This window comes from Balaenoptera ricei, chromosome 5 (genome assembly GCF_028023285.1).
Source record: "Balaenoptera ricei isolate mBalRic1 chromosome 5, mBalRic1.hap2, whole genome shotgun sequence".
NCBI lineage: Eukaryota > Metazoa > Chordata > Mammalia > Artiodactyla > Balaenopteridae > Balaenoptera > Balaenoptera ricei.
In genome coordinates this window covers 82,116,768-82,144,736 of record NC_082643.1, presented here as the reverse complement: position 1 = coordinate 82,144,736, position 27,969 = coordinate 82,116,768, and the positions used below count along the sequence as shown (strand labels likewise).

The following is a 27,969-nucleotide window of genomic DNA, read 5'->3' as shown; positions in this document are numbered from 1 at the left end:
ATCATCCCATGATGTCATTAAAAGGAAAAAAATTACCAAATAGAGCATGTTTGAAGTTAGAACTCAATGTTATAAAATTAAAAAGTATCAAGAGATGATAAGCATTCAAGGAAATATTATTTAAATTGAGATGTCACTTCACATCCAGAAAAAAATGGCAAAAAGTTATATAATGTCAAATATTGGGTGGATGTTAATAAAATATGACCCAGAAATCCCACTTGGCAATATACATCCCAGAAAACATCTAATGCTGATTCATGAGAGGATAGGTGTGAGAATGTTCAATGTAACATCATTTGTGGTAGTAGGGAGTAGGAGCTAGCCTAGATGCCCATCTCTGAATGACTGGTTAAAGAAATGTGGTAAATATCACCATAGAATTCTATGCAACAGTTGGAAGCAACAAGCTAGATGTAATTAGCAACAAGCTACACATTCACAACATAGTGTTGAATGAATAACAAGGGCAGAATAGCAAAATGCCATTCACATATACTTAACATGTGTAATATACACATAAAACAGCAGTATGCATTTTGCAAGGGCACATCGTTTTTCAAATATATACATATGTGTTTAAGTAAATGCCAATGGGGATCAGAGTATCCATGGATATAAAAGGAATACAATTAATATTAAATATTAAAACAAGAGGGGCATTCTACTGATGGTGATAAAGTGCTTTACACTAATGAAAATGGTTACGCAATCTTTTATACCTGTGGTCTAAAAATAAATTTAGGGAGGAAGAGGAAGAGAACAATAGGATAGTCTATTCCAAAGTGTAGATGGTGAACCTGAGAACAGTTTTATTTTTGGAGTGTAGATATAATTGTTACTGTTTTGTTTTGTTTTGTTTTCCTAAGGATGGGAAATATAATGACATGTTTAGAATGAAAGAAATGGACCAGTAGGGAAAGCAGTCACAGCGTAGAAAGTTTCTCAGAGAGCTAAAGTAGGTAAAAAGCTAATGATTGGACATATGAAAATGGAAACCCCAAAATTCTGACTACAAATTCAGTATTTTTTCTAGCATATTTGTAATTTTGTCCATGAAAATGTAAAATCATTCAATCTATTAGATACATAGAATTATCTCATGTTCAATCCTGATCTGTTTATAAAGTATCAATTTCTGTGTTTATTTTCACTTATTGTACAAGTTGAAATGTTTACTCAAATATGCTTTTAACATGTACATCAGGCTAATGTTATGTCTATGCTGTGAAAACTATGGAAAACAGTATAGGTATATTGAAAAGTTGTATCGGATTTAAGGCTAGACATCTTCGGCAAAAATTTACATTGGAGTCACCATATTTCAAATTATTTTTATGATATGTACTGACTTTTACTCAATCATGGCACATATTTTTATTTTTATAGTTAACTCACTGTATACATTAGACATTTTACAGTTAAACAGAATTATAAAACCAGTATTAATTATTGCATGTGCTTTAATTTCTTTTATATTACTTAGCAATTTAGAAATATTATGTCTTCTTAATTCAGTAAAGGCTAATTCTTGGTAGCATTTACTATTACGAAAGTGCATAGTTTGATATTCTACAGTATGAGTAAGCCTATCTCCAGTGTCTAAACTCTCAGATATGAAATTTTATTTTTAAATGAAGACAATCCCATAAAATGTTCATATTTTTCCATAACTACACTATAATAATCCCTATAATTTCACATGTAATCTGTAGTCATTTTTCATAAATATACAATAATTATAATAGAAAATTCATCTGTAATCTCAAATATCTATATTGACTTAAATATAAATTCTAAACCCCTTCTTACAATAAAAATTGAGTGATTAATCTTCATGTAGTCATAGTTCAACTCTGTAAATGAATATACAGGTAAGACTATCATCATTCCTAGAAAAACGTACAAGTAATCTTATTGGTGACATCCAAACATGTTTTAAGAAATTCTCCTTTCTTAGTATGACAAACGTGGGATAAAGATGAGGAGTTTACTACAATGTATCTTTCCTTCCTTTCTTCCATCTTCTCTAGTTTTAGTTTTCTTTTTTTTTATGATTAAAACTGCTAACTGCTTAATGAGTGATCAGAAGCAATGATATAAGAAATGAAGAGAGCAATAATGGTCAGAGAAGAAAATTATTTAAAGAAAAGTAGCATCATGTAAAGTTACTTTATCACTGACTGGGTAAGAAGTGGACTTCTACTAAAAAAAAAAAAAAAAGAAGTGGGGGAAACAAAAGAGGTTTGATAAATGGATGCAATCAACTACAGATCAACGACCACAATGATCTGACTTGTTCACTTATGAGCTTCTGAGAAACATTTAATCTCAATGAAGCCTGCTGGGTTTTTCTTTGCTTTTGGTCAAATCTTCATATAATTTATTCTTTCCTTGAACACAACTAGTAAAAGTGAACAAGAATACATATTAACCACTTAATAAAGAGTTTCCAGAAACACACACACAGGTAAACACTTCTTTTTTTCCTCATTTTAATACAAGTATGTCATCATTGTACTGTTTTCTATATTAATGATTTTATATTTCTCCTATTCTAGTAATGAGTAAATGGAATATCCAGAAGCTATGAAATGAAAGGAATTGAGTTCTATATCTCTTAGTTATTATTATGGTATCTTGAGCAAATCTCTTACCCTATGAAATGTAATATTCTTTAAATGGAAAACTAATTAAATATAATGTTCGTGAAAGCAGTTTGGGAGCAAAATGATATGGTGTTAAGAGTGTGAGAGACCTCCTTTTGTGTCTTTCTACATGTATGATGCACTGGGCAACTCGTTTTTTGTTGCTAAGTCTGAATTTCCTTGCATATAGTGATTATAATGCTTATAAGACTTGTTGTGCAAAGTAAATGCTTTACACTTAGTACAGTGCCTGACATAAAATATAGCCAATAAATATAACTTTCTTTTCACCACCTGCCTATTAAAATAAAACATTTGTCATTACGTTTTTCCAGTTTTGATTCTCTTTATTAAAATACTACTGAGTTTAACAATTACATTTAAAAATTTTATATATTTGTTGTCAGGTTTCAGTATTAAACCTTAGGCTTTTTAAAAGATGTTTGGGCATAAAAGAAAATTTAAAAATCCAAAGTCATGGGCTTTATTTCTTACTATATTTCTTTTAATTTTAAAATTTAAAAAAATTAAGCAGTTGTTACTGTATTAAAGAAAAATACCTTAATTAAAATATTTTTCACTGAATTATATATCTAATTAACATTTATTGAGAACTTTCTATGTGCTAGTTTTTAATCCAATGCTGATAGATTATGAAGAAAAATAAGAGTAGTCCCAACCCTCCAAGGACAAATGGACTATTTGGGGACACAATATGGTAAACAAATATTTGCAATAAAATAAGAAAAGTGCTGAGAGAAATGTTCACACACTGTTAGCAAATATTGACAATAGAATGACTAATTGCACTGAGTTTGAGAAAATTTCATACAGAAAGGAGCATTTCCTAGACTCTTCAAGGAAAAATTAGGAAGGTCTCTGATGGTTAAAGGATGTAACAAGTAAGGAATTTATAAGTAAAAGAGAGTAACGTGTAAAATATGGATGGTGTTACAGCATGGTGTTGCCATGCATAGAACGCAGAAAACATATGTAGAGAGAAAATACTGCATACATTTTTTTTGAAGTTAACAATTTCAACTTTATTCAGAGCTTATTTTTAAAATGTCAAGTATCAGTACAGTTTTCATTATAATTTTAATTTTGGAAAGGAATTTAATAACATTCCCATTTCTTTTACCTTATTTTAAAAGTTATTTTGCATATATCATTAGTATTCTTCAGAGTTATTACTTTCTTTTTCCTATTTTATTTTCCTACTTCTGCACTGGAGAGAAATAATCTAGTATATAAAACCATATATTTCTGTACCTATTTTCTGTATACATTAATCATTATTATTAATTCCAGAAATATCCACTAAAGACCCTCCATGGAACAGGCATCATGCTAGATGCTAAAGAAATTTTGAGTCAAATGGAATAAATTAAAATAATCAAAAGAAATCCACAAATTGGGAGAAGATATTTGCAAATAACATATATCTGCTAGGGCACTTGTATCTAAAATATACAAAGAACTCTTAAAACTCAACAATAAGAAACAACCCAATTAAAAAATGGGCAAAAGATCTGAATGGACACCTCACTAGGAAGATACACAGGTGACAAATTAGTGTATAAAAAGATGCTCAACATCATATGTCATTGAAGAAAATGCAAATTAAAACAACAATAGGATACAACTATACACCTATTAGAATCACCCAAATCCAGAAAATTGATGTCACCAAATGCTAGCGAGAATGTGGAGCAATAGGAACTCTCATTCAGTGTTGGTGAGAATGCAAAATGATACAGTCACTTTGGAAGACAGTTTGACAACTTCTTACAAAACAAAGCATAGTCTTAGCATAAGATCTAGCAATCTGATTTGTCTTATGTCCATACATAAACATGTATGAAAATATTTATAGCAATTTTATTAAAATTGCCAAAATTTGGAAGCAACCAAGATGTCCTTCGGTAGATGAATGGATAAATAAACTCTGCTACATGCATAAGATGGAATATTATTAAACAATAAAAAGAAATGATCTATTAAATCCACAAAGACATGGAATAATCTTAAATGCAAACAGCTAAGTGAGAGAAGTCAGTCTGAAAAAGCTATGCACTGTATGATTCAAACTATATAACTTTCTGGAACAGACAAAACTATAGAGACATTAAAAAGATCTATAGAGAGAGGGAGAGAGGAGGGCTGAATAGGTGAAGTACAGGTGATTTTTAAGGCAGTATAACTATTCTCTATGATACTGTATTGGTGAATTTATGACACTAGGCATTTGTCAAAAACATTGAACTGTACATCATAAAGAGGGAACTTTAATGTAAATGACAGAGTTTAGTTAATAATAATAATACCCATATTATTCAATCAATTGTAACAAATATATCACACTAATGCAAAATGTTAATAATAATGGAAATGAGAGGAAGGTACATGGGAACACTGTACTTTCTGCTCAGTTTTTCTGTAAATCTACAACTACTTTAAAAATAAAATATGTTAATTAAAAAAATCTTAAAGAAAATACTAAACATAGTTGAAGAATTTCTAGAAAATGATGAAAATTAAAACAATATATAGACTAACACTTGTAATACATCTAAGTCAGTGTTCAGAGGGAAAAAATGCATAACTTTAAGGACCTATATAGATTTTTAAACAAAATAAAATAATTAAGCATTCAATTTTTTAAATCGAGTAATAACAATAAATTAAACAGATAAAGCAAAAGAAAGGACTTAAATTATGATATCAATATTAAATGAATTAGCAAAAAATACAGAATTAAAATAAATAAATATATAATGTTCTTTGATAAAAGAACATAAAAAAGGCAAACCACTATTTAAACCACTATTTAAATCAAGGAATAAAAGTAATGAAATCAAAGCCTAAAGAATGATTAGAGGAGAACGTAATTCATAGATTAAAAATAAATTTCACAAATCATTAGAATATTTTTTCTGACAATATTCAAGTAAAAAATTTTAAACCTAGATTAAATGGGTAATTTAATAGAATAATAAAGTTTACTTAAACTGATCTTAGAGAAAATTTAAATTCAAATTGACTAATTTCTGCAGAAGGAAGAGAAAAATTTATAAATTGCTAGTCTCCACATTGAAAAATGACAGATTGATGATACATAGATAGGTAGATTGGTAGATAGATAGATAGAAAAACAACAAACACTAGGAATAAGTTATTTCATAGGCAAATTTTAACAAACTCTAACTATTTGATAATCCCATGCTAGTAAAATTATAACATGACATAAACATATTATAAATTAGTTCACAAATATTAATGAAAATATTCTAAAAAAGATCCACAAAACTTAATTGAATCTCAGTAGAGATAATTTCAAGATTTCAAAGATGTTTCAGTATTAGAAGTTCTCTTTATATAAAACACCAAATTTATACATTTAGGGAGAAAGCTATATGGTCATCTCTATAATTGCTGAAAAGGCAGCTGGCAAAAATCAACAATTCTTGATAAATACATTTAGTAATAGAGAATGTCTTGGTTAACATTTCTTAATTAGTTAAGATCAAGAGTAACTGAGAGAAAGACAATATGTCTGAAGGGCAGAAAATGAGAGGCACTGAACCATAGAAGGACGTAGAAATAGACGAACAATGTCATGAGGTTTTATGACGAAGTCAGGAAGTGATTTAATTAAAAGTAGAAGATTTGAGTAGATAGCCAGAGAGATGATAGGTAGAAAAGAGATTAGAAATTGGCGAAGTAATGGAATATGTACACAGATTCTCAGATTAAATGGTGTGGAGAACAAAATTTCTGTAACTTGAATGTCCAGTCCAAACACGACATGTTAAAATGTAGGTTCAGATTGAGTTATTCTGATGATGCCACCCTGCTGGTCTATGAACCGACCACACATTGAATAGCAGGGTTGTTGCTCACAGACCTAAAAATTGGTGATGCTTGAACTAAATTTCTCTGACTGCTGGTCCATTCTGTTGCATATCGGGGAATATATCATTCACTGAGATAAATCAAGTAATGAATGGGAGCAGGTTTTCAGGAGAAAAACATAGTTTTCTTTTAGAATTCCTTAGCGTTTTCTTTGATTTCTCCTTAGACTTTTTTTTTTAATATTGTCTTACCTGCCCAAATCATATTTCTCTGACCCCTTCTCACCAACAGAAAATATTTTCTATCCAAAAATGCATGAGATTATATTAGTCACAAATGAGTTTTAGTACTGCTAACACTTAAAGTATATTTTCTTTCTAAGTTTACAACTGAAAGAACATTGGATCATTGTGTGTGTGTGCTGTATGTCATTTTATAGATTTTTCTTGACCAATACAATACATTTAAGATTTAAAAGATACTCTTCTATAGCCTCTGGGATAGGTAAAAATTATTAGCACTATCACCTATAAAAAAATATGTATTTCTGTAGCTACTGTTTCACTAGCTTATTTGTTCATTTGTTTATTGTTTGCATGTATTACTCCCTCCAGAATAGTATCTAATTAATTGTTTAATTTTCTTTCTAGCATTGGTATCATGGCCATAAGAATATACTTGGTATTTGAGAAAAAGTATTCACTACTTTGATACATTTATTTGAGTAACCACTTATCCTGGGGAATGTTCATGGCAATTGACCCTCAACAATCTAGATGCTTTTATATATGGAAATGAGGCTAGAGAGTAAATCAGTAGCTGACTTTTGAATAACTTCCTAACTTTGCACTTTTCCATTAGTGAAGCATTAGACTGCCCAATTTATAACTTCTGAATTTGGATACTTAGAATGCCCTTATGCAACTGACCAATTAAATGAGACACAACTATAAGAAAACATAGTCTCAACAATTCTTTGTCTTGATTTTCCTTACTAGAAAATTAAATCCATCCAAAAGATTATAAGCTTAAGCAATGGCTTTCTTTGTGCTAATCAATGTAGGCATAGGTGTACAGTGTCATTCTGTTGAAACTAAGCATGGTTGCATGATTGGCTCAATGCCCTTATGCTGTACAAAATGTAAATGATCATTCTACATATTTTATCAGTTAGCTTTTTATAGTAAATGCTGTACAGTGGATTACTGACTTGAATTATTTATGGTAACATCATCTTATAGAGTGACTGAAATGCATATGTTATAAGCAACATATTAAAGTAAGAGAACTAAAGGTTACCTCTGGGGATATTGCATTCAAAGAATATACATGTAGCTTCAAGTTTTCTATAGTGAATATAGGATATAATTTTTTGCACGTATTTTTCCCTCATTACTCACATGCAGATCTTTACTTGGTAGGGTCTTCAGAATTCGATTAACTAGAAGTTGTGAATTTAAAAAACTGTTGGGATCAGGCAGATAATGAAAAATAAATGAAGAAAGCTCAGTGGTAAAAGAATAACCAGTGGTTGGGACATGTGAAAAGAGCAACAAGAACATGTGCTAGCTACAATGAGCAGCTGCTTTTCAGCCCCAGCCCCCATATGTCACCAAGGAATGTAGATTTCTTAGATGTTATTTGTTTCTTAGTTTCTTAAAGGCTGAAACAAAATGCTTTTAAAGCCTTTCCAGTGCAAGGAGACTAGATGTGCATTTTTTATTTATAACCTTTGGCTAATTATCAATTTAAATAAATTTAACCATCCTTTCAAATTCATATTTTAATGGTTTTTCTCTGTATCTTACTAAAAATAGTTAACATTATTTGAATTATTAGGGAGTGAGATACCATTACCATGCTAAACTTTACACAAGTTATCTCATTTCATCCACGCAATAACATTATAGTTAAGTGCCGTAGGCACCTTTGTTTCACATAGGAGGTGTGGGGAATTTACTGCACCAGGAAGTCAGTCTTAAGAAACAGTGCCCCTAACATCTATGTACACCATTCTTCAAATAATGCACATAGAAGATAAATGTACCCATATGTACAGGTACAGATGTAGCTCTGTTTCCCTATCTATCTATCTATCTACCTATCTATCTGTCTATCTATCTAACAGAATTACTGTCCATGTTATGAATATCTACTTTTAATCAAGTTTCTTTTCTTATACTGCAGATAAATATTGCCATTTAAAATTACTTTCTCAAACTAGTTACTATTTCATCCGCATTAGTTCATCTGCCACTTTCCTTTATAATTCACTCTTCCTGACTTTGTGCAAGTTTTACCATTTAAAAAAGACTTTCCCTACTTTTTCTCCTCTTCACCTTTGTATTCATTACATTATTGAGGCTTCTCAAAAAACTTCCAGGTTAAATGTACCTTACCATGATTATGCCTTTATTTTCTTTCTGTCTAGAATGTATGACCCATATAATTTATTACTTAGAATTATAGTATTTTAAATGTACTAATGCCAATCAAATGTGCTTATGTTGTTTAAAATATAGGTTTTAGGATTTTTGAAATCAAGGATCAACATTTCTGCTTTTTTCTATTAATTTTCTTTCTTCCCCCCTAATGCCTAGCCAACACCAAGAACACATTAAGGGCATTCAATAATTGCTTGTTAAGTGAAAGAAAGAATGAATATTTGAGAATTCCCTAGAAAACTGTGAGAGTATCCTTTTGACCTAAAAACATTATACTAGCATCTTCCAGGAATGCCAGAGTTAAGAATATAATTACTAATATCAACAAAAATTTATTTTATCTGGATAATGTTTTGTTTTCTGAGCAAAATCCTGATGTACTTTGAAAGTTAGGCCTGATGTTAACCTCAAGAGTATATGATAGATAGAGAACCAAGTTCATGGAACCAAGTTTGAACCCAGGAACCCAAACTACCCATTCTTATGTCAGACCATCCTTTTTTATTTTTGAGTTCTTAACTCCCTTAGCTTTATCTCCCTTTTCTGTGAAATTAAGGATTTGAGTAGACAATCTTTAAGGCCCCTTCTAGTTCTAAACTCTTATACTTTATTAACCACAACTTGTTGCCTCAGTTGGCTCAGAGGTTCAGCTTAAACATCTACTGGGGACATTCTAGCTTTTAACACTGAGCAGAGGTTATACATAAAGGAAACGTGGGTAGGCGTGTTAACAAAAGCAAGCTGAGAACAACAGAAGGTAAGGGCAATTAAAACTCCCAGAAAAATCACATGGTAGTTCGTTTCAGTTCAATTTATTTTCTGTTGTATTTTGCTGGGAAATATGGCCGTTAATGAAACATAAAGACCAAGCTTTATTTTAATAGTTTTCCCCCTCTTTTCTCTCAAGTCTCTCTGTCTCTCTTTTATATACCATAGCTCAATCTAATATTCCACCCTCTTTTCTTCCCCTCTCTAAAAGGAGGCAAACTATACTGACAGAAGAAAAGATTAAAACGTTGCTAAGTGGAATGGTCAAAAAATTTACAATTACCTGGACATTTTAAGAAAGATGAAATTAGTTGTTGATACAGATAACATGAGTTACAGATAATTCATTTGTCCAATACCTAAGCCCTATATGGACATCCTGGATCTTGGCAGGTGAAAGAGGTGTTTATATCTCAGGAAGCCATGAGAGTGTCTGGTGCCTAGGAATATTAATTTTCTTCCTCTGACAAATATTTTTTCAATAATGTTGTGAAATTTAGTTCAAATTATTTTCCTAACATTCATATACTCACTGAATTTTTTTGTTTTTATGCATATACTTCCAAAAAATACGAAAGTTGAATTGCTGAACAAAAGCAATGAGTTCTATTATACTTTTACATCAATGAGGGTCGAGTTAGGAGACAAAAAATACACTAGTAATTTAAACAAGGAATCTTTATTATAAAGAATCATTAACTTATACAAAGCCTTTAACTACTAAAAGAGGTATAAGGAACTCTATGGAGTCCAGAATTTGCAAGTGCAAATAAACACGTTATACTATTACTAAGTTGAAGGATACTGGACAGTGAAAGAAACTGAGGACTTAGGAGAGGTTCCTCCATCCAAGGCTGAGATTTCAAACTCTTTGCAGAAGGCATGGCTAGAGAGAGACAAGCAGTCTTCCAGTGGCAAAAAAGCTTTCTAGAGGATGCAGGCCAGTGCTGATTTACAGAAACGGTCTGCCATTGCCAGAGGAAGTTGGCAGTTGTGAGCTAGTCTGTAGAAGTAAGTTACATGTTGGTGAGACAGTTGCCTGAGGTCTCAGCTGGACCTTCTTTAGAAGCAACCTCAAAAAGGATAGTCAGTTGCTTGATGATGGATGAAGTTCATCTGTAAAAGCAGCCAGCCAGGTAGGAAGAGCATGGCTTAAAAGTAGGAGCACAGCTCCTGTGAAAGACAGTGAGGCTAGAAACTGTCTATAAAGTCTCATGAAGTGAGAGCCACCAGGCCTCACCTCCTGCACTGGATAAAATATGGAGGCAGCACCCAACCTGAGGGAAGTGGCTTCTTGTCACTATCACCTCATTATGTCGCTCCAGCACTCGTTATTGAAACAAAAGCCCAACAATGTACCAGCTAGAGAAATAGAAATACGTACAGGGTCCACAAAACTGGGAAAAAGAAGGTTGGGTTTGGAGCGGAGAGACTATAAATGATAGCTGGCCCAATCTTTTATCACTGGACACCTTTCCTTAAAAAATTGAACTTATTATCCTTAGAGATTACTGGAGAGGGAATCTAGATCAGTGCTTTATTCTACCATTTACTTTGCCATTTATTGTACCTTTTATGTTCCTCATTTAAAGTAATCTGGAGGCATGCTAGCATCATTTCAATACCAAAACATATGATGACAGTCTATTAGGTTGAAAGAAGAAACCTGTGTTTACTTGATTTCAACCAAATATTTTAATAAAATGCTTATTTTGGCAGGTTCAGGTACCTCCTAACCAATAAAATCTGTGCACGTATGCCTTTCTAAATTTCTTCCCAAATATATATGTTTATATTAGTGGGGACATGGGATTAGAAATAGGAAAAACATATATACATATACATATACATATAGAACATATATACATATATACATATAATGAAAAATCATTCCCAAATGTGATTTTAGCCTATATTTTGACTTATTCTCAAGAGATTAAAATTAAAGACATTACTGATTATAGAATTTCAGATATTGTTCATTGCATGTATTCAGTTAAAAGAAGATTTATCAGTGTCCAGAGACACTTGTTCACTCACTATCATAACTGGATAGTGACAGATTGGTCTAGAACTAAAGTCTCATGCTTTAAATCTCAGTTCTTTCTTCATATTGTGTGCATTAGAAAGAGCTAATAATATGTACACAGTTTACCATACCATCCTTTCAGAATCAAATAACACGGCCTCTCACCAGCAGGGATACAGTGACATAATAAAATATTACTTAAAGCCCATGTTATGTACATTTTACTTCACATAAAATAGTTTATTTTAATCTAAGTAATTTAAAATCTCTAGCTCAGATTTCTTTAAAAATTAGCAGAACATGTAACCTGATGAGGAGACATTTAAAGGGGACTTATAATATGTCAGGCCTCTCTTCTAAAATTTAAGCCACCTCATTTTTCCTTTTTTTTAAACTTTCTTTGCTAAATATAGGTTATTTGATCTTATTTTCACATTCCCTTGAGATCTTAAGAAAATAATTTTTCCTTTTCTTTGGTTGATGAAGAAATGGCAGGAGAAAATTAAGACTGATAGCACAATACATCAGAGGCTCAAGAAACTACCTGAGATATCGCTGCACAGCCGTGTGACAAATGCCACTCACCTCCCTTGCCTCCTTTAAAATGTTTCTTTGTTTGATATAAATGATATAGTAGTCACTATGTAAGGACAGACTATGACCAGAAGTCAACTGCATTAATGTAGCAGACACTTTATTCCTAGGATATGTAATTTACCTCTTCTAAAGAAAAAAAAAATCGCCATATTCTGGCATACTTTAATCTGTCAGATTTCTGGGTCAGATGACTTTCTTAAAGTGGATAGGAACAATTTATTCATAGGAAGCCAATGTACTGGACTTTAAGGTAGAGTGATCCATTCATATTTTTAAAAGTTTTAAAGTTACATTCAGATAGGAAAATGGCCAGTGTAGAGTATAGGAAATACATTTCAGGTACGAATGTTAGAAAAAATTTTCTTCCGAGAATGTTATACCTTCTCTCAAGAATAAGCATACTTAAATATGAATCAAATATATAAACCAACTTCAGAGAAACATTATAAGATCATTTTCTATTCCCTGCCAGGGCAACACTTCCAGGCACTGTAAGTGATGTCAAGATCATATAGCATCAATAATCACACTCTTTGGTTAATGTGAATTGGAGACTTTGAAGCTGAGGAAATTAAATAGGGTATATTGATTTAGTATTTTTGAGCCTATATTCCCCAGAATTTAGAGGAAGAATGGAGCCCATAACTGTTATTTGGTGCTATTTTTGGTCATTATTTTATACATACACACACACACACACACACACACACACATATATATATGCACACACACACACATATATATATGTATATACAACCATAATATTCCAGGAATTGTGCCAATACCACAGACATTTATATAGAGAACGGTTCTTGCGTTAATACAATTGCCTATGAAAGGATCTTTAGGAAATGCTAGCTATAGGCAAAATACCATTTTTCCCCTTCTAATCCAAACAGGGTATTGGAACCTTCATATTCGAAGCGTCAACACTTACCTAGATGCAGACTCGTTAGAAGTCATTCTTAGGTCTGTCAAAGGTGTCAACATAGCATCTTACTCAAGAAGTATGTTTTGATCACTCATAGTGTAACCTTAAACACTTCAACAGAAAGTTACAGAAATAAAGCCAGTAAGTTTGATTCATTTAATGCAGAATGCATTTAAAGAAGCACTGTGATCATAAACAAACTCTAGCTATTATCTACCTCTTCAAGTGGATGAAAAATAATACAACTTTCACCCAATATGTGCCAAACAAAAGGTGCAATGAAAACTGGCATTGAAGTATATGAGCTTTCTGACAACAGTATTAGTCACATCTTACACACTGACCTTTGTGGTGGTAGGGATATTCAGTAAGCTGTTACAAGGAGTTGGCATTTTCAGATGTAATGAATCTCTTTAATGTCTGCCACCTGCTTAACAGGAATACCATCTCTTGACTGATGAGTTTCCAGTGATGTAAAAATCCACTCAACTGCTTTACGGATTTTGCCACTATTCAGAAGACACAGTGGCTATCTCAAGGAGTTAATAATGATATTACTTGCAGCCCCAAGACACAATTATCTGTAAGAAGACAATGGAAAGAAGTGATGATTGACTAAGTTAAACTCTTTAGGTATAAGTGCCAATGGAACATGGCTATTATTCAGAACAAGTGCTTCATATGAATAAAACTTCATTCTCAGGGGGGGCTCCAAAAGTTCAGAGGCTAGCATGTTTAAATTAGGCTCTCTCTCAGTTCAATGTCAGCTCCTAATCCTGTTTTTGATTGAAAGGTATATGGCTTTCAGCATTTATCTTTATTCTGATTTATCTTAATATACTCAAATTCTTGAATTTAATGAAATGGATCAATGGTGGACAGTTGTGCTCTTCATTCCTCCTCTGGCTTATCTGAGCAACTATCCACAGTTTTCATTAAAACTTTTCTAAGTTGGAACTTAGGTTATAATATCTGACTGTATTATCTAACATACTTCAATAGTAAAATGTGCTGTTTGTTAATTCATGTCCTTCTTTTGTATCAGTGCTTTAGCACAGTATGGAATTAATGAAACCTCAATGTGATACATCCTTTCTCTCACCATAATAAGTTGCTCTAGCACATACTCACGGCATGAGAGATTGTAAAGTGATTTATTTTTTAAATTCTTTACAATCACTCTTGGAAACCCAAAGATTAGGCATGTATGCACATGTATTTGTAGATAACCATAGCTCAGAAGTAAAATTTGAAAGAAAAATACTACAGGTTCATTATATACAAAAAAGAATGATTGCCAAATCAGAACGTGGTTTTTTAACATATTTTAAATTTATCACCATGTGTAGCACTCAAGCTTTGTTCATTTCTCCCAACACTACAAAATAAATAACAGTATAGATATATTTTTAGATGGGGGTCTAGGAAGGATAATTAAAATGCAAAATTTACAATTTATTTATGATGAGAACAATCCACAGATCTTTATATACATCATAACTTTTCATGTTATTTTAACTATTCATGGTTCATGTTACTTTGATCTATTGTTAATTTAACAAAAAAAATCTTAAGGCTTGAAGAGACCTTAAGGATTTTCATAGGGGCTAACAAGTATATTTCCTAGATGAGGACTTTGTGGTTAACAGAGGCTACACAGCTTGTCTACAACAAAAGGAAAGCAGCATGTGCAGGCCAAAGACTAGAATGCAGACCTTCAAACTTTCCACTATTTCTTTTCCTCTGCATTACATCCTTTTCTGTGGAATGGTATGGAAGAGATATTATGTTATTCTTTAGTCACTATGCTAAAGACTGAATATTTATGCCCCCTCCCCACTGCCCAAATTCATATGTTGAAACCTGATACCCAATGTGATGGTATTTAGAGATGGGACCTTTGATTAGGTCATGAGATCCCATGTCAAAATACCATCACATTGAATGAGATCAAAAGACACTCTGAAGAGACTCTTACCAAAGAGATTCCAGAGAGTTCCCTCTCCCCTGTTACCATGTGAGGACACAATGAAAAGACTGTGTATGAACCAAGAAGCTGGCTCTCACCAGGCATATCTGCTAGTACTTTGATCTTGGACTTGCCAGTCTCCAGAAGTATAAGAAATAAATTTATTTTGTTTACAAGTTACCCAGTCTATGATATTTTTGTTAGAGCAGCTGAAACAGACTAGAAATACACTATCAGACATTTAATTTTCATTTTGTTTATCTTGTTCTGTCCCATAAACCTAATATTTTGCTATTTACTGTGTACATATACAAACCTAACAAATGCTCTTAACTATTCCTCTCCTGATAAATGTTTTGCCTGTGGGTTTGCATTCAGTAAGTCAAAGGAATAATTTGTGTATCAAGTAGTAATATTACCCTGGTCCCAACTTAATTCTGAGTCACAAAACCTTAACAGGAGATATAATAGGAAAATATGTTTTGTCACTATTGAAAATGTGTGTGATTTTTAGATTTTAAAATAGTATATATCTTTAAAAAAATATCTTATGCTAAAGAAATTGCAGAAACTTAAAAACATAAATATACTTAAAATGAAAAGAAGAATTATAGGGTGATGGTCCTGGGGCGCAGATGGAGGGAGACACGGTTCGGCTGCTGTGTGGCAGCGCACTGCTAAGAAGAAACTTCCCAATTTGCCTGTCTTCCTGGAAAAACCCTCCTCATGTCTTAAAATCTTCCTAGCTTTGAGAAGCTGGACTCAGAGCAACAAATAATGGCCTACGCTATGCCCCTCTGCAAACATTTACAGATGAGGAGAGGATGATAAAGAGCATGGTTAAAAAATTTGCCCAGGAACAAATTACTCCTTTGGTTTCAAACATAGATGAAAATTCAAAAATGGAAAAATCAGTAATACGAGGATTATTTCAACAAGGGTTGATGGGTATTGAAATTGACATAAAATATGGAGGAACAGGAGCTTCATTTTTTTCCTCTGTCCTAGTGATAGAGGAATTAGCCAAAGTTGATGCGTCTGTGGCTCTGGTATGTGACATCCAGAACACAGTAATTAGGAAAATACGGAACAGAAGAACAGAAGGCTATCTATTTGCCCAAGCTAGCTACGGAACAAATGGGAAGTTTCTGCCTTTCAGAGGCTGGAGCAGGTAGCGATTCATTTGCTTTGAAGACCAAAGCTGATAAAAAGGGAAATTATTATGTCATCAACAGGTCAAAGATGTGGATTAGCAACGCCAAGGATGCCAAGCTCTCCATGGTGATGGCAAATGTAGACCTTACTCTTGGGTATAAAGGAATTACCTGCTTCTTGGTAGATTGTGATACTGAGGGCCTTCATATAGGGAAACCAGAGAACAAAATGGGAAGCAGAGCTTCTTTTACCTGCCCATTAACGTTTGAAAATATCAAGGTTCCAGAAGCCAATATCCTGGGAAATATTGGACATGGCTATAAGTAAGCCATTGGGGGTCTTAATGAAAATAGAATAGGAATTGCTGCACAGATGCTGGGACTGGCTCAAGGATGTTTTGACTACACTATTCCATATATTAAAGAAAGGGAACAATTTGGCAAAAGAATATTTGATTTTCAGGGACGCCAACACCAAGTGGCTCACATGGCCACCCAGCTAGAAGCTGCAAGATTACTCATACAACGCTGCAAGGCTTTTAGAAGCTGGAAGGCCATTCATTAAAGAATCATCTATGGCCAAGTATTATGCATCAGAGATTGCGGGCCTAATAACTGGCAAATGTATCGAGTGGATGGGAGGAGTAGGCTACACCAAAAATTACCCTGTGGAAAAACACTTCCGAGATGTGAAGATTGGTACAATATATGAAGGAACTTCAAATATCCAGCTGAACACCATCCCAAAGCGCATCGATTTGGAATACTGACAGCCACGGGAGTGGGACCCCTCCCTGGTGTCACTTGTGTAAAATTTTAAACTATTGTGCCTTGTTGGGGGCTGTGTTGAATGATTTTATTTAGGCCCTTCACCTTGGATCTGGAGGTAGACCTGTCCTGTTTCCTCTTTCCAATCTGCTTAACTTAGATGCAAAGAATCATTTTTAAAATTTGGAAAGAAATGCATCCATATTTTCTCCAAAACTATTTTTAAAACTCTATATGCATTATCATTCTAGCTTCAGGGTATACAGAATTTCACTCTATTAGAATTTGGAAAAATAAAGACAATATAAATATTTCTTACAGACATGGCTATTTTATATTCTTGTCATTGTGCATCAGTCAGAGAGATGTTTGTGCTAGTTGGCAATTCTATAAAAGAAATAGATTCAATTCTAAGTTGCTAAACTAGGTGAAACTGATAAAAATTTATTTAGAAAAATCTAAAAGTTTTAGTTCTGAATATTTGAAAATGAGTGGATTATATAATCGAAGAAAATATTTCAACAAAGGAAAGCAATATAATTTGTTACTATAATTTACCAGTATGAAAAGTGCATTTCTTTATGGTTTCAGTAGATCATTTTAAAAACAAGTCTCTGCATTGGTTTTCAAGAATGAAGTTTAAATAATTTGGTTTAATAATTAGAATATACTCAATATTATAATATTCATTTTATCTATGATACAGTATTTTTCCATCTTTAAATTGAATATTGTTTTCTCAAACTTAGTTATTGAGCTTTATCATGAATAGTAATTCAGAAATTATATTTTGGTTCAGTGATTCTCAAGAGGGGATGTCTTTTCCCCATAAAGGAGTGTATTAAAATCTTGTAAGGAATGAGGGATAGAAGGGAGCTGTAGAGTTCGAAAAGCATATTTGGTAATATATAAAATGACGTTTCTGGGAAGGCAAAAATAAATCTGTTGTTTTACAGTCAAATTATGGAAAGGCAAAGGTCAGCAAATATACAGCTGGCGATGCCATTTCTTCAGTATCAGGGATTCTCAATCAGGAGAAGAGACCTTGTAGGGTACAAATCCTCAGTCCCCTCAGGAGGGAGGAGGACAGTGAAGGGTGTTTTATACTTTCTGGAAGGGGGCACAGGTTAGAGATGTTGGAAAATGTTTCAAGGCTCATACAGTTGCTTAAAGTAATCACTGCTGTCAAAAGGGAAACACTTTAGTACTTTAATGAAAGGATAATGTTTATTAAGAAAACTTGACATCTTCAAAGTGATTTTGCTTTGCACATTCCTGTTCATCGAATTGGATTAATTTCTATAATGGATACCATAGTGAAATATTCAGAATTGTGTAAATACAATTGAGATAGGAATTACATTAAAATATTAGGAAGAAATACAGACAAATTTATTCCTTAGATTAAAAGAGATAAAGTCTACTTGATTTTCAGATGGGGAGCTGATGGAAGCCAGTCATTCAGTGTTTTAGAACAAAAAGACAGTAATCTGTTAAGGAAAATAGGGGATGGAGGAAATGCCTGAAAGGGGGGCTTGGACATCTTTAATTTCTGTGATTATGTGAGAGAGGTGGACTTTTCAGATAATGGAATAGAAGCCAACGTTAGTAAAAAGAATCCCAGCTTCCTCCTGTAGAGTTACAAACACGTGAAACTACAATAAGCCTCCTTCAGACTAGCAGCATGAGAGAGGCTCCCGTGTACATCTAGACCTTGAATTTATAGTTCATACTGATACAGTTCTAATTGTGTGTATATTTTTTGTGCAGGTTCACAAATAACAGTTGAAAATTATGTATTGTAGTTAATATCTGTACCTGCCTTCTTCTATTAGTGAATTGTGTTATTGTACCATTTACCAAAGAGGATGTTGTGGGTTTCCCCCATAGTTCTTCCATTATAGCTTTTCTTAATAACCATGACTTTGGGGGTCTTGAGTTTGTGTCTAGTGGAGGACAAACTTGTTTACCTCCTGAAGCTTGTCATTACTGTTTGTTAATTTGAGGATAGGGCTGTCATGGGGCTCAGAAGGAAGAGTCTTGAACACAAGCAACAAGTCGTATTTGTGTGGTAGAGCTGGACTCATCCCAACTGCCAAGTTAGTATTGTTAGACATTTCACTTTACAACACAGAAATGAATCGGTGTCAAAGATTTTAGAATTATGGAAAGCTAAATCTATAAAGAGTTTAGAGAACCATCCAGCCAGCTCTCTCATTTTAAGAGTGAATGATTCATATAGTCCAGAATACTTGCCCAAGGTCATCCATCCAGGGCCAAAGATAAGACAAGGATCCAAATGTACTAGCTCCCAATTCAGTGATCTTCCTACTGTTTACTACTGTCTCTGTTCAACAAATTTTGGATTTCCTCCTTGTTATGTCTCAATACACTTATTGATTTATTTTAAGTTTAACTGATAAAGAATTAACACTTCAGAAGTGTTAAGATTGATCAGTGTCATTACTTACATATATTAATCACCTGCCAAACACACTGGCTCTGCTAGGATGTAGCTGGTATGTCAAATGTAAAGATTATTGTGTGTGATCACTTGGTTTTCTGATTATGATGTGTTTTAGTAAATGCACTAGTTATATCCTTGCTGATGTATTTTTGCTGATGTTTCATAAAGTGAAACTTTTGTTGTAATGGTACATATCAGACTGTAATCAGTGTTACAAAATCAGTATTCTGTGGAGAATGAAAAAATAAAGCATTAACTGGGAAAAAAAAAAGAATTATAGAGCACTCCTGCTGCAGTATTTTATGACATATTTTGGAAAACCAGAAGCAGAGTCAGAATCAACTTTGAAGACTAAGAGAGAGAAAGTTTAGATTTTCAGAAGAACATATAGCCTACATCCTCCAATCCCCTCATTTTAATGCTAAAAATTAGGAAATGATCCTGATCCTAAATTGCTTATGGTCATGATGCTGGACCCTGACATACATGCCAATCTTCCAAGAGTCAACAAAGTCAATAAAACTTAAAGTGTTAAAAGTGTTCAAATATTTTAGACGTGGTCTGACATTGGTATACTTATTTTGAATTTTGCTTTGATAAATTCATATTAAGTTTAAAGGACAATTATTATTTAGTTAAGTGGTACAAAAGAAATCAACAATGATTAGTTTTTAAAAAGAAGGAAGAAAAACTGTTCTTTTGTTATTACATCTGAAATATATGGCAAATACGTAAGTCTGGTACTTTAATAATTTTTTACCCTGATGTGAATTTCTTCACTTTCAATAGCACTTTACTACATCATCTTTAAAATGAACATAAAATAGAGAGCAAGTTTTACAGGAGATCACAACATATTCCCATGAGACTCCAAATCCACATAGGCTACTGAAACACCTAAAACAAGTACTAAGAAAATAGAGAAAATTAAAAGGCACTACACAAGTAGGTGATGCTCTTGAACCAAATTGAAGCCCTCTGGGAGGCCTATACTAAAAATTAAATATTAAGCAATAATTTAAAATGAAGTTTGGCTTCATTTGATTCTGACGTATTATTTCAAGTTTATTCCTCTTTTTCTAAATTGAATGTTCTTGATTCTATCATTACAACTAATTCAATTAGTAAACCTAAAATCAGATAGTAAAGAGATACATGTAAGGGATGTTAAGTAGAAAAAAAAAATTGGTTGAATGGTTCATGGAAAAGCAGTATTAGTTGAAAGCCTTTTATTCTATGATGAAATTTGGTGGGCTTAAATTAATCCTAGCAGAAATCTGTTTCCTACAGAGATCTCCTCAGAACCATATACCCAGTATATAAATCCTCAAGAGCAACATCTAATAATTCAATTAAAAAAAAAACAAAAAATAGAACAAAACAAAGCACAACACTGTAATATCTACTTTCAATCCAGCCATTATGGCCAAAAGAGGATGGGCCAGTTTTCCATCCTAAAATCAGCAAAATAGAAGGAAAGAAATATGAGTGTGTCTGTGTGTGAGTGTGTGGTACAAACTTTGCACTGCAAAGATTGAAAGTTAAGCAACTCTAAACATAATTAAGAATTATATCTGCTATGATTCAAGTCATTTACACACCAATGGATATTCAGAAATCAATATTAGCAGTGCACAGACTTGAAACACATGAACAGACATGAGAAAAGAAGGAGCAAAACACCAACATTATCCCAAACAGTCCGCAGTAACCTCTGTCTAGGAGGAGTAAAAAAGAGACTGATAATCAACACTAAAAAACAATTGTAGTTATAATGGCTATATATATATAGCAATTTGATTAAATGTAGGTCTATATTATTTTTTATGGATGTACAGCAAATTTTGAATTGTGTTGATTCAGAGGTCCTTTAATTTATTTTGGTATACTTTTCCATGATGTAAATATTTATAATAATCCAAATATTTAATTCTCCACTTACCATATGAGTGAATAGATAGATATTTATTTATATGATTTAGGTTTACCTTTCCTATCAAAAAGTAATCATCTTAAGGGAAAAAACTCTCCTATTCATCTTGTTTTACTACTTAGTAAAATGTCTGACATATATAGTATGTGTTAAGTGAATGTGAAATATTAATGGAATCCATTATATAATACAAGATTGTATAACAATCTTGTATAACAATACAAGATTGTATAACATACTTATATAAATCATTACCTAATATGGAATCTGTTCTTTTCACTTAATCAATTTTTTCATAAATAAAAAGAAGTAAGCATCATCTTTTTGCAGGTTGTTGCCTGTACATTATCTATCCATTTAAAGCATTGCATTTACTCGCTTAATCAGGCCATCCTCTGCACTAATAATCATAATAATCATTGTTGCATATTTATCATATTTTGATTTTCACACTGGTTTTAACAACTTCTAGTAAATCAATTCTAAATATCCCTTCTTTGGGAAAAAACATCCTTTAGTGTGTTACATTAAGTGTTGGTACATTCACTTTCAAAATCTTGGCATTTTAATAATGTTTTAAATACAACATCAGCATAGCAAACTTCCTAGCAAGAACAAATACTGCTATTTCTACAAAGCAATTAAAATCAGTACTCAAAAACATGTTGCCACAAATATTTCTTTCACAGAATAAAAAAATAAATTATATTTTTGAAAGAAGCATTTAGAAAATTATTTCTGTCCAAATTCGAACTTACATTTTAGTAATGCCCTAATTAGATACAGTTGCCTAATGTTACGTTTAAACTGCTTCTTCAACTCTTCCTGCTACATTTCAAATTTTGAGCACACACCTGAGTTAAAAGCTCTATCATAGTCATCTTTGCTTCTACTTTTAACAGTTCTGTAAAATAATTTAGCTTTTTGTCAATATGGTTATTAAATCAGGGTCATACTAAAGGCTGATCTAGCCCCAAGGAAACACTCGAATGTACTAGATTCAAAGCTGTGTAATTCATGTGTCCTCGTGGAATTTTTAATTGATACGAAAAAAATCCAGTCTCAGGTATTAGTTTCAATATTATTTAATATATTTATATATCACATTAGCATTAACTGTCAACTGGGGTCATATATAATTTGATATGAATTATTACTATATTAAATACCATGTAACAAATGATTAAAGATAGGTTTTTGCTTATCATTGCTTATAGGCTGCCTTTCTTAAAATAATTTATCCTCCCTGAGAAATTGTTGAAATCAAAAGCATATACTAAACATGATACACTGTATGTTTAAATCTTTACGTTTATCTATGTCTGAAAGTTAATAAAATAAAACTCTAGAGAAATAATAAGAGTGCTTTCATTATAAGTAGAGACTTCAGCCATTGCCACTGAAGCCAATAATCTGTCATACTGCAAATAAGAGGAGCACAATTCGCCGCAGAGGAGTCCTATAGGCTTTATGCAGAGTGTGCTTTGTTCAATGACAGAAAGGAAAACATACAGCTTCTCCTAGGCAGACTCTCCATATTCATTCCTATAGGCCATGCCAATTGAGAAAAACATTTCCGACCTTTCCCACTCTTAATTCTGCCTTTCCATCTCTGGAACCTACTTTATTCTGGGTATATATCACATATAAATTATAAATACCCTATGCACACAATCATTCACTAGTGTTATTTTTTTATTACTATTTTTGTTATGGCCTGGGTCTCTAAGAAAACTTCCTTGCTTGACAACTAAAGTTTAACTGTTTAAACGCCACTTCTTAAATGTAAACATTTTAAGGGAAATATTTTTAAATTATTAGATTTCTCTGGTTCATTTTTTTTTTTTTTGGATTCTATGTTCATTTTAATTTTTTTAACATCTTTATTGGAGTATAATTGCTTTACAATTATGCTTTACAATGGTGTGTTAGTTTCTGCTTTATAACAAAGTGAATAAGCTATACATATACATATATCCCCATATCTCCTTCCTCTTGCATCTCCCTCCCACCCTCCCTATCCCACCCCTCTAGGTGGTCACAAAGCACCGAGCTGATCTCCCTGTGCGATGCAGCTGCTTCCCACTAGCTATCTATTTTACATTTGGTAGTGTATATATGTCCGTGCCACTCTCTCACTTCGTCCCAGTTTACCCTTCCCCCTCCCCGTGTCCTCAAGTCCATTCTCTATGTCTGCGTCTTTATTCCTGTTCTGCCTCTAGGTTCTTCAGAACCTTTTTTTTCTTTTTGTTTTAGATTCCATATATACGTGTTAGCATACGGTATTTGTTTTTCTCTTTCTGACTTCCTTCATTCTGTATGACAGACTCTAGGTCCATCCACCTCACTACAAATAACTCAATTTCGTTTCTTTTTATTGCTGAGTAATATTCCATTGAATACATGTGCCACATCTTCTTTATCCATTCATCTGTCAATGGACACTTGGGTTGCTTCCATGTTCTGGCTATTGTAAATAGAGCTGAAATGAACATTGTGGTACATGACTCTTTTTGAATTAGGGTTTTCTCAGGGTATATGCCCAGTAGTGGGATTGCTGGGTCATATGGTAGTTCTATTTTGAGTTTTTTAAGGAACCTCCATGCTGTTCTCCATAGTGGCTGTAAATTGATACAATTTAAATTGATACAATTTACTTTCCCACCAACAGTGCAAGAGGGTTCCCTTTTCTCCACACCCTGTCCAGCATTTATTGTTTATAGATTTTTTGATACTGGCTATTCTGACTGGTGTGAGATGATACCTCATTGTAGTTTTGATTTGCATTTCTCTAATGATTAGTGATGTTGAGCATCCTTTCATGTGTTTGTTGGCAATCTGTATATCTTCTTTGGAGAAATGTCTATTTAGGTCTTCTGGCCATTTTTGGATTGGGTTGTTTGTTTTTTGATATTGAGCTGCATGAGCTGCTTGTAAATTTTGGAGATTAATCCTTTGTCATTTGCTTCGTTTGCAAATATTTTCTCCCATTCTGAGGATTGTCTATTCGTCTTGTTTGTGGTTTCTTTTGCTGTGCAAAAGCTTTTAAGTTTCATTAGGTCCCATTTGTTTATTTTTTTTTAATTTCCATTTCTCTAGGGGCTGGGTCAAAAAGGATCTTGCTGTGATTTATGTCATAGAGTGTTCTGCCTATGTTTTCCTCTAAGGGTTTTATAGTGTCTGGCCTTACATTTAGGTCTTTAATCCATTTGGAGTTTATTTTTGTGTATGACGTTAGGGAGAGTTCTAATTTCATTCTTTTACATGTAACTGTCCAGTTTTCCCAGCACCACTTATTGAGGAGGCTGTCTTTTCTCCATTGTATACTCTTGCCTCCTTTATCAAAAATAAAGTGACCATATGTGCATGGGTTTATCTCTGGGCTTTCTATCCTGTTCCATTGATCTATATTTCTGTTTTTGTGCCAATACCATACTCTCTTGATTACTGTAGCTTTATAGTATAGTCTGAAGTCAGGGAGCCTGATTCCTCTAGCTCCAATTTTCTTTCTCAAGATTGCTTTGCCTATTTGGGGTCTTTTGTGTTTGCATACAAATTGTGAAAAATTTTTTTCTAGTTCTGTGAAAAATGCCATTGATAGTTTGATAGGGATTGCATTGAATCTGTAGATCACTTTGGGTAGTAGAGTCATTTTCACAATGTTGATTCTTCCAATCCAAGGACATGGTATATCTCTCCATCTGTTTCTATCATCTTTAATTTCTTTCATCAGTGTCTTATAGTTTTCTGTATACAGGTCTTTTGTCTCCTTAGGTAGGTTTACTCCTAGGTATTTTATTCTTTTTCTTGTAATCGTAAATGGGATTGTTTCCTTAATTTCACTTTCAGATTTTTCATCATTAGTGTATAGGAATGCAAGAGATTTCTGTGCATTAATTTTGTATCCTGCTACTTTACCAAATTCATTGATTAGCTCTAGTAGTTTTCTGGTAACATCTTTAGGATTCTCTATGTATAGTATCATGTCATCTGCAAACAGTGACAGCTTTATTTCTTCTTTTCTGATTTGGATTCCTTTAATTTCTTTTTCTTCTCTGATTGCTGTGGCTAAAACTTCCAAAACTATGTTGAATAATTTCTCTGTTTCTTAAACAGAGTGTGTGGAACTTAGTTTAGTCTTTCCTTATTACTCCACTATTATGTAAGAAAATCACTGCAGATTTAATAATCTCTTGTGAGATATGTATTTAGCACGGTCATACTATGAATCTTAGATTCCTGAAAAATCCTCTAATGATGGCTTCTTTACCTGTTTTTCTTGCTTCCAGTTCACAAAGGTGAATTTCACTTCTTGGTAATAGAACATAGAACTTCTCCTAGATCAATGACTAAATCAAATATCATATCAATGTCTTACCCTCCAGGAAATCTTTTTCACTATTTCTATTACTTTTAAAACTTGAGACTAGCATTTAAAACTTCATATTTTTTTCATGAAGAATTTAATGAAATACAAACACCGCTTCAAATTACTTTAACTAGTATTGTTCCAAGTTTTGTTTTGTTTTTGTTATTATCAGAGCAAAAACATCTGGACCTAAATTTAACTGAAAGCCCAACATTGAAAGCTTTGGAGTTAATGGTATCCAAGATGCAATCTGATATCAATATTTTGATTATTGTACTATTTCTATTGTCTTGATTTCTATTTTCTTGATCAAAAGAGGTCGAATTTTGATATGGTGAGGCCTAGAATCCACCTCAGTTACTGTGGAGTATAAGAAGCCAAGGTTTTCACCATGTAGTGGCTGATAAAGAAGCAAGCAGATGCAGTCCATAATTGATAACTATGTCTGTTGATAGCAAATAAAGTAAGTGGACTAAAACCACAGTGTTTTTAATCAGACCAAAGGCTTACACTGATCTCAGAAATTTCATTTACAATATCTAGACTGCTGGGTTTCAATTTTGGCAACTCTATATAGTTTAAAAAGATCAGAGAGCAAATTATTCTGAACAGTACTTGAGACATAGGAGATCAGTTAAATGGCTGCTTTCCTATTGTTTTCTTTTTGGTATTACTTAAAGGAAATCATAAAATCCTTTGCTTTTCTCAATAAATCAGTGTGTGGAAGACAGATGTTTATGTGGACAAGGTAAACCATCTGGCCAAGAGTTTTCATTGTGGGAAAGATTTAATTAGGAATTAAATTATTTTAGGGCCATAATGGTAATCAGACTTCCTATTTCTTCCTGAGTCTCTTTGGGTAATTTCTTTCTTTCAAGGAAGTTGTCCATATGTAATAGAGTGGCTAACACTAATTTGGTCTAATAGCTTATAAAACTCAACCCTCCCACTTTGCTTTCTGCCCCATATCTATGCAAGTTGGTATGAAAGCTGGATTTTGTTGACATTATCTACTATTTCTGTTTCATTGATTTCCATTATTATCTGTACTATTTCCTTTTTTTCCTTATTTAAGGGTTTATTTGTCTCCTTCTTCTGACATATTAAGATGGGTGTTTACATCATGTATTTAATAATTTTATCTTTCTAATTTGAAAGCATTTGAATAAGAATAATAATTTGTGGCATTTGAAGTAACTAATCTTCCCTGAAAACCACTTTAGCTGCATCCCCAAATTTGAATAGGTTATGTGTTCATTTTCATTCAGTTTCAAAATACCTTCTAATTTCCCTGTGATTTTGCAATTAAAAGTTATTGTTGTGGTGGTGGTGAAGGTTTATTTATTTTAAAATGTCCTGGGTTTTTCTAGAGATTTTGTAATTAAGTAATGTTATGGACAGAAACATCCTTTATATGATTTTTTAAATGTTTAAAATTTGTTGATACATGTTTTATGACTCATTTTATGGTTTAATTTGTTGAATGCTCTATTAATATTTGAAAATAATATGTTAGCTTTTTTAATGGAGTGTTCCATAAATCATTTTAATTAATTTTTTTCAATTATTTTATATTTATATTTATTAGCATACTCAACATGTCCAATCATCATTTATTTGTGTCAATCTCTATTTCTATCTGGTATCATTTCCCTTTGGCCTGAGAATCTTTTTTTTTTTCAACATTTATTATTAAAAAAATCTTAAAGTCCTACTTTTCCTTAACGTATATTGAATTGCAGAACTATTGGTGACAAATTCTCTTTGTTTTTATTTTTGGAAATATTTTTCTTTGTTTTAAAGGATATTCTCACTGGATATAATATTCTATGTTGACAGTATTTTTTGTTTGTTTTCTTTCATCACTCTAAGGAAGTTGTTGTATTGTCTTCTGGTTTGCATAGTCTGGAGTCATCCCTATATGTGTTCCTCTGTACAAAAAAAAAATCTATTTTTCATTTCTTTAAAGAGTTTATCACTTGTTTTTAAAGCACTTTTATTGTGATATGTTTTGGTGCAGAATTTTTAAATTTCTTT

At 32.6% G+C, this 27,969-nt stretch overlaps 1 pseudogene; it reads left to right on the top strand.

Moving 5' to 3' along the window:
- The first annotated feature begins 15,876 nt into the window (after positions 1-15,876).
- On the top strand, positions 15,877-17,165 carry LOC132366552 (short/branched chain specific acyl-CoA dehydrogenase, mitochondrial-like; annotated as a pseudogene).
- Positions 17,166-27,969: the final 10,804 nt, after the last annotated feature.